The sequence below is a fragment of the Pteropus alecto genome, unplaced genomic scaffold (genome assembly GCF_000325575.1).
Source record: "Pteropus alecto unplaced genomic scaffold, ASM32557v1 scaffold21, whole genome shotgun sequence".
NCBI classification, from domain to species: domain Eukaryota; kingdom Metazoa; phylum Chordata; class Mammalia; order Chiroptera; family Pteropodidae; genus Pteropus; species Pteropus alecto.
Window position 1 is genome coordinate 23,177,316 of NW_006436282.1, and position 9,289 is coordinate 23,186,604.

The window sequence follows — 9,289 nt, forward strand, 5'->3', positions numbered from 1 at the left end:
CGCGCGCGCGTGGACGGGGCCGGGGGGTGGGAGCCGCAGCCCCCCGTCTCATCCACCCTCGTCTCTGGGAACCGCCGAAGCCGACGCGCTCCAGACGCGTCTGTTTTCTATCTCCGCTTCGCTGTCCCCTCTCTGGAGGATGGTGGGGTTTGGGGACCCAAGGGAATGGCTAAGAACTGGCGGCCGTGCTTCTTCTAGATGTTTTCTCTGGCAGGCAGGAGAGCTCCCAAAAAGCACATCAACAGATGGAAAAGCAAACATCGAAGCCGGGCAGATGCTGCCAAAGTTTACTCCAAACAAGGAAGTCGGGGAAAGTCACCACGCCCACTTCCTCCCGGCGACTGTCCTCTTCGCTAGCCCGGAGCCCCGATAAGATGACTTCTCGGCGGCCTCTGGCCATGAGATAATTATCAAAGGAACCCACATTTGTAGCCAAGCGCTTTACACAGAGGCTCTAAACTGCATGGCTTGTTCCAGCCCTTTTCTATTTGATTTTGGCCAAATATGAGACTCTTGGAATTTGGAGAGGTGGGCGAGATTTTACCAGTCCTAGAGCTATCTCTGTTGTTTCAGAAAGGGAAACTGAGGCCGAGAGAGGCTTGACTGAGGTCCCACAGCTAGAACGTGGCAGCGTTTGGACCTGGAAGTTTCATTTTATGACACCAATTCAATCATTTGGTCCTCCCAGGATCTGAAACGACCGAGGAGGGCAGGGTTTATACAGAGAAAACCATTCCCCTTGGAGGGGTTTATAGCCGCACTGTTCCCTGTCAGGGCTGGGGAGCGCCTATGAAGAAACCAGAGCTCGATGCCCTGGCGGAGTCCACCCCATGTCGCATATGGAGTGACGGCGCTTTCTATGCTCAGGCTACTATGGGGCTACAATGAAGGTAACCACATTTGTGACGGAATATGACACAATTAACAAACATTTGTCAGCATTAAGAGAGTCAATCAGGTATATTCCTAAGTGGTTCCGGTTGAGTTTAGGGAGCAGCGAGTCCACATGTCTTCAGAATCTGACTAATATCAGAAACCATCTCCGAAAAAAGACACATATACACGTAGGTGCAGTATTCTACAAATGATTGCAGGGGAACCATAAAACCCTCAAGCCCACTGGAACCCAGGCTGATGAATGTCTCAGGAATTGAATCTTCCTCAACTGGGTTGTTGTCGTTGTTGTTGTTTTAGAAATGGATTTTTTTTTTATGCCCGCTGTAGTTGGAACTTCAGTTTTAAATTCCCTCAGGGAAGATCTAGAACCCAGTCACATAGATTGGGTCAACGGCAAGATTAATTAATCCAAAAGGCAATGAATGGGTGTCATGGACCTCATGGCACATCTCACTTCGAGAGCCGAGGAGCTCGAACCCCAGGTGCTCCCTGAGACAACTGGTTACAACGTGACAGCATGAAAAGGGCTCTAGGCTGACAGAGCTGGGTCTGAAATCTGCTCCGCCACTTACCAGCTATGTGGCCTGGAGCAAGGTGCTAGACTTCCCTGAGCCCTTGCTTCTCTCATTCTTCAGTGAAGATGAAGTAAGAGGAAATGGGAGAGACCAGGCATGTAATGGGCATTCAGTGACTGCAATCACCACATGACTCCCCGTTTCATTATGTAGACACTGTGGAAAATGCTTCTCTGTGCAATAGTATGTTTTCGTTATTGTAATCAACATTAATTTTATAAGAAAATTTTATGTATAATATTACTATATATTTTAATATAGTAACTATAATTTTCTTATAGTTTTCATTTTCTCTATTTCTCCCGCTTTTCCAAACCTTTAGCAGAAGCACATGACTTCTTTTGTGTCACTGTAAGTCTCGGCATTAGGAGCCTGAAAGCCCTCGATTTTAGTCTCCGATAGTAAATTATCAAGAAAAAAAAATATCCTAATGCAATGGAAATTTTTCCTTGAGTCAGTGAAATTAAAACTCAGTATTTAATCATTCTTAGCAGAAAAGCTTTTGAAATATAATCTGTAAAAATAATAACAATGTGATCATTTATCTGTCCCCTAAAGACTGGTAAAAATAACTTGCCTGAACAATTAGAACTGTTTTTAAACTGCTTTTCCCGGAATCATTATCTCCCTCCCTGGTTTCAGAGATTGCACACCTACAGAACCACTAAATGCACTGCTTCAAGTGCGAAGTCTTAAAGCAGCCTTCTCAGTGTGGGGCTCTTTCACCAAACCAAGAGAAGCTGAATGCTAGTGTTACATAAGCCAAGAAAGACCGAGTTCAAGACCAAGATCAAAAGAAGCATTGCTTCTGCTCGCTCTTCCAGAAATGCTCCTTCAAGAATGCCTGTGAAGTAAGGAAACTAAACCAAGTCAGCCAAGCGGCTGTGTGTGTGGAGCAGGTGTGTGCGTTAGAGCAGGGGGTCAACAAACTAGTGCCTGCAGGTCAAATCCAGCCTGTCACCTGTTTCTGTAGGGTCTTTGAGTTAAGGATGGCTTTTACATTTTTAAGTGATTGGGAAAAAATTCTAAAGAACGTGTCTTGTGACACATTAAAACTATATGAAATTCACATTTCAGTCTCTACAAAAAAAGTTATATTGGAACACAGCCTCGCTCATTCATTTACCTACTGTCTATGGCTGCTTTTAAACCAGAAAGCAAAGTTGAGTTGTTGTGCCAAAGAAATACTATCTGATCCTTGACAGAAAATGTTTGCTGACTCCTAAACTGTTGTAAATACCTTACGCCTGTCTGGGCTTGGATAACTTCTCATTTTATTACATTTACTTTAAAATAAGTTTAGAAAGGAAATGATCTTTTAACTACTAGAGTGGATTCTTACAAGGAAGGCACAGTGACTAATGTTTGATGAAGGAAGGAAAGGAACAATACACATATGAATAGTTTGATCCAGTCATTAGCCAAGATTAATTAGATGAAGATTAGTTTCTCCCAAGATGTAATGCGTGACCCTGGCTTCATCCCAAGAAAGTAGACTGGGAACTGAATTTAGCGCCTAAATTGGTTTGTAGCTCGTGGAACAAATAATGTCCTTCAAAATATAACTATATAGAGAAAAATCAAAACCTGGCAGAAGATTCCTCTGACGCAGGTGCTAATACGTCCTTTGATACTCCCTATATCGGGGGTATCAGGGGCTGACACCTGTTTCTCTATAAGGGAAAATGTGTCGATGATGAGAATGTATTGCTCATTGGTTTTTCACCCTCTAGAAAAATATGAGACACTGTCTGTAGCACTTGTTATCACAAAGTCAGCTTTCTAAGAAAGTAACTTTTATTTATCAAACCTAAGAGAGGACAGCTCCTCAGCACTTCAGTAATGCATTTCAACCATTCTCAGGTGAGAAGCATCTATCATGTGGAATTCTCCCAACAGCCACTGGTCCAAGAATTATAAACCCAGGTTGTCCCAATAAGGACACCCACTGGGCTCTCTGACAACCACTCCAGATGCTGGGAAGAGCCCCCTGGCATTCACGGGATCACAGAGATGGCCGCAGGCAATGGAGGTTCTGAACTGCAACCTTGCTCCTCTGTCTGTAATTCTATCTGGTAGAATCCAGATAGGACTTAGGAGTATCTTTGCTGAGCATAGGAATTGTGAGAGGTGAAGAGAAAGTTCCAGTACATTCCAAGCCCAGTTCTAGCCAGCATCCGAAAATCAGCTACTCCCAAATTCCCTGAGATGCCCACGTACCTTACACTATACTCCTTTTTTGTGAGTGACACAGCATCAAGGAGTTTCCGTTGCTTGCAATCAAGAATCCTAACTCATCCACCAAAAACATTCCCTACAAGGAGGGATGTAGAGGAGGAAGAAATGAACACAGAAAGGAGGAATTAAACTAACATGACTGAGGCCAACTATGCATGAGGCAGTGTGCCGACCAAGAAACAGCCCCTGCCTGTAGGGACTTTACAAGAAGAGTGAGCCCCCGGAATAGCCTGTGGAAGCAGAGGTCCCGATGAGAAAGCGTCTCAGAAAGCCGGCACCTGTGGCTGAAATTCCTCTTCAGCTGTCACGAACGCCTTTCTCCACTCCATTTTCCTTCTACCTCTCTGCTTCCCTACAGCCCATTCCTTGTTTCTCGTATTAATTAGGCCGAGGGATGTCAGAGACCATCGACATAAACAGAAAGAATAAAAAGCAGGGTTACTACACACCTGAGGGTCTGAGGAAGGTGCCAGAACGATGCCAAGAGGCCCCGATGGAGATTACAGAATTCTATTTGCACAATGGGGCAATTTTTCTTTGTGATGGGGATGGCTTCCTATCTATTCTTCAACTTTTTTCTAAGTTTACATGTTATTAGTTCATCTGTGAAAGTGACTATTTTTCATGCCTGCCTTCTGTGTCTCAAAAAATATTAGCTGAGATACTCCCCGACTAATGCCTTCCCCATAATAATAGGCAGCAAATTAGAGTAAATTAAATTTCATTTATTTTACACTAAGAACTTGGGTAGAAATTCCCGATAGCTTTTGCAATTAGGAGATATTTGAGAACTGGACACACTCTTCAGTGGGGATAAGGGAAAGCAAAATGACTGTCTTGAATTTCTTTTTCATAATCTGGATCATCGAACCTGGAATATTCCTCCCCCTCAGCCCACCTGGTTTGCCTGGAGACCTCCTCATCATGCTTCAAGTCTCTGCTGATGTCCCAGGTCCTCCGGAAAGCACTGCCTGCCTGCCGGCCCTTCCTGGAGGAAGGTGGCCACTCCACATCAAGCCCCGCCGGACCTCATTCTGCATCTCCATCCCAGAACCTCTACGCCGCACTCACACTGCTTATTTGCACTCTGATCACCCCTCAAGGGTACGAGCTGCTGATGGCAAAGGTGGGTCTTCCATCCCAGCCCCAGCACAGTGCCTGGCACACAGTAGGCCCTCACGAAAACATTGGATGAATTGAAGAGCAACATCCCCAGATGTAACGGGTAATGCTGGCCAGCAGCGATGTGACTGAGGCAGGACAGTCATTCACGGTCATTCCCTTTCTCCATTCACCCTCCATCTTCCTCTACGTTGAGATGTAGAGCCAGCTGAAAACACAGCTCCATAATAAACAAGTTACCGACATTTAACATTAGCAAAACAAAAAACTCCTCTTCTTGGTAGCTATGTGACTTTGAGCAAGTTGCTTAACCTCTCTGAGTCTCAGGGTCTCTTTATTCTGTAAAATGGAGGTGTAATACCTATCGCATAGGAAATATGTGAGTTATAAAGACTTACTCTGAACATGGTAGATTTTGAATAAATATTATTTTTAACACCATTGTCATCACTGGGACACTAGATCCCTTTTGTGCTTGTTTTCTGCATAGAGTACTTGAGGTCATCTGTACTCAAAGGCAAAAGGAACAAAGCTTTGAGCTCACTGACCGATGGTTCCAAGACCTCAGAGTATCAGTCACCCTGTGGGCAGTGGAGCCAGAGGTTCTAGACCTCCATCACTCAGCTGCGCTGCAGACACTCACGTGCTTGCTGAGAGCTGGAGTCGGGAGCGCACACAGGGCCCGGCTCAGAGAGCACTCTCAGGAAAGGCTCGGGTACCCCCCACCCCACCCCCTAGCAGCCTCCATCCTCCACCCATTCCACGACACTTGTTTCCCTAGCATATCACCGCACTTAGTTGACATGCAGTGGCCCTCCTCGCCTAGGCCCTTGGCAGCCATTAATTCTGTGGACCACGGCAGCCTCGATTAGAAGGTCTTTTGTTCTCTGGCCTTCTAGGGCACAATTTGCTCCTGATTTTCCTTCTAGCTCTCTTGGCCGGTTCCTTTACCGTTTGTTCACCAGGGAGCCTCTTATCCTGGAACCTCGTGACTTCTCCCTCCACTCCTCCTCCCCTGGGCCCTCCTCATCACTCTCAATAGCTCTAACAATGACTCTCAAGTATCTTCTTCCAGCCCAGGTCGCTTTCCTGAGCAAAAGAGTACCTCCTTTTTCTTTAGAAGGTCTCACAGCACCTAATCTTGACTCATCCAAAACTGAACTCTTCATCTTCCCATTCCAACTCTGGAGTTCCCTAGGGGGTGAGGGACAAGAGATAATGCTTCCCAAGCCAGGCCCACCTTTACTTCCCTCTTTGCAGCTGTCCCCATAGGAGGAGAATGTCTTCTCTGATTGACTGGGCATTCCTTAGGCTAACTTGCTAGGGCAAGGACCTCTCCTGGGAAGAGCCCATAGGGTACCCCTGGGAGGATTAGAAACGGGGGCCCTTCTCCTGGAAGGAGCAGCACATGCTTGGGTAGACAAGCAGAGCTTGGTGAGTGGAGCATGAGCTCCTACGTGGCCCCTCACGGTCATGCATTTTGGGGTGTCCAGCCATAACACCTCCAGGATATCATCAAAGCCTCGCTCTTAACCTCCGACAGCCCCATCTCTGGAAATGGTCCTCCAAACCTTTCTCATCAGATCGGAACCTATGAGTCCTTGCTTTCCTCTCGGTCTCTCTCATCTCAACGGTCAACAAGTCCTGGCAGAACTGCGACCTAAATGTCTGGCATCTGCCGACTCCTCTCCACGCTCCCCCTCCCCTCAGCTCAGGCCACATCGTCTCTCTCCTGAACTGTCACGACAGCCTGCTACCTCTCCAGACCGATGATCGTCTTGCTCCAAGCCGTTGTCTACCCAGCCACCAAAATGACGTTTTTTTAAAAAAATTCATTTTGAATTATAGTTGACATGCAATATTATATCAGTTTCAGATGTACAACATAGTGATTCAACCAAACCGACCTTTTTCAATAAAAATTTACCCAGGTCCTTCCTCTGCCTAAAACCCTTCAGTGACTCCCCTCACTCTAGAAATACTCTAAGAACAAAGTAAAACCTCTTAGAATAATTGATAGAATAAACTCTTAGGATTAAGTAAAAATTCTTCACCTTGGCTCATAAGGCCCTACAGAACCTTGGGGGACACCGGGAGTGGTCCAGGTGAGCATAGGTGGCACTTGGAGAGGTAAGTTTGAGTCAGATCATGAGAGACCCCAGTCTTCGTGCTGGGAGGTTTGGATTTTCTCCTGTAGGGAATGGGGAGCATGAGATGCTTTTACAGGAGACGAGAACCATCAGGGAGGAGCGAGGAAGTTAGCAGGGCCAGGAAAGCAGCAATCAAGACAAGCTAGCACCGTGGGCAACTGCGGCTTCGTCTCGTGTGGAACAGGGGCCAGTGTAAGGAACGGGCCTCAGCTCTCAACCCAAGAGAAGGAGGAGGGGCGTTTTTTGGTTAAGATTGCTCCTGGAAGGCACCAATTCCCTGGTGCTTCCGAGCTGCTGGCATCGCGGCAGAGCAGGTTCCGGTGACCAGATGAAGCTCGCCAGCAAAGAAATGGCAGTGCAGCGGTTGGGAGTGGTAAGTGCACGGGACAGGGACAGGACGATGACAGAATCTGCTACACTGTTGTCATCAGAGAGCACATGTGAGGGGCATGGGGATTGTGATGGCTAATTTTATGCATCAATTTGGCCATGCCACAGTCCCCAGCTATTTAGTCAAACATTATTCTGGATGGTTCTGTGAATTTTTTTTAATGGGATTAACATTAAATCAGTGGGCTTTGAGGCAAGTTAATTACCTTCCGTAATAATGTGGGTGAGCCTCATCCAATCAGTTGAAGGTTTTAATAGAAAAAGACTGACCTCCCCCAAGCAAGAAGGAATTCTACTAACAGATGGCCTTTGGACTCGATCTGTAACCCTTCCTTGGCAATCCAGCATGCCAGCCTACCTGGTAATGTTGGACTCATCAAGCCTCCACAATCACGTGCCAATTCCTTAAAACAAATCAATCTCGAGAGAGAGAGAGAGAGAGAGACTTTCTCTGAAGGATACTGACTAATATGAAAGTATAGTATAACAAAGAATCTGGAGAAGATGGGAAATGTATATAAGTGGCCATCAAGCAGCCTGAGAGGACCCAGGAATCAAAGAATCTGCAGGGATCATTTTCCATCCACACCACAAGGAAGGTTTGCATGCCAATGACAGTTGGAGAAAGGCAGCACGAGCTCGAGAGGCACCCACACACTGACGGTGTGTGGCGAGAGCTCCCTTGGCTCATGAAGGCATTTCCCTCCATGCATCTAATTGTGCTCCTTGACCCAAGCAATCTCGGGGCACTTGATGACTCCTGAGGGCATCTGCCTTGAGATTCACACACTTTCCCCTGTGGTGTAATAGTTAGAATAGTCCCGCATTCACACACATGCCTTCTTTGCAGAAATCCCCTCCCGGGTAGGTGTGGAAGGGAATGTCAGCCTTGGCCAGCAAGTTTCTCTCCTCCACCTTCCTGCAGCCACTGGCTCTTCTCCCTAAAGAGGTCATTGTGGAAAGCCTCCTGAACCCAAGTCAGAAGCTCTGGGTGACGATACAAATGCTGTCAGATGTGTAATCTCCAGCGAGTCACTTAACTGCTCTGGGTCTCACTTTCTTCTCCTGTAAAATGGGCATAATCAGGCCTCCCCTGCAGGGCCTTGTAAGTGCACAGGTTACAAGTAAAAATTCCTTCAAAAAGATCTTTGAAGATGGGGACTGTGTTTGTTCACTTTTTTGGCGCCTTGCATGATGCCTAGCATGTAAATCACCATTAAAAGTTGTGAATGAATGAATGAATGAATGAATGAACAAACCTCCAACATTACAAAGTGTTTCTCAAAAAAGAAAAGTCAAATTAGAGCTGGTGATTCCTCTGCCTATAGCACAGTCTTCAACCTTTCTCTTTAGACTAATACGTTTGGCAATTTTAATGATGACACTGAATTTGATAAATATTTGAGCTCAGTTCAATCCTGACTTCCATTCATCTTGCCCATGTCCTCTAAGGCATAATATTTCACTAGCAATCACTATCTTTATGCCCAACTATCCACAATGGTCACTAACTCCTGCTGTGTCGTCTCTACATAAAGCCAGCCTCGTACACGTGAAGCTCCATCATTCCCTCAGGAGAGCACGAACATGGCTCATGGCAACTATGGAAGGAGGACTTGTGACTCCAAAACTCTGGGGAATTCCCCTGACCAGAGCACCCAAAGCCGAGGGCATGGAACTCAACAGTACCATGGCAATTCCACAGGCTGACCTCCCACATCCCTGCAGGAAAAAAAGTCACAGATGTCTTGGGAAATGGTATATTTGAGCCTTAGTTTCTTCTGGCTGTAAGTATCTCTGACCTTTATTTAGTGTGCCATAAGATTACTCAGTGCCTTTGCATCACCCCAGTATGCCTCACACCAGTACCCACAGCTCAGTAAAGGCATGGCACAGACACGTCAGTACCCTTTACAG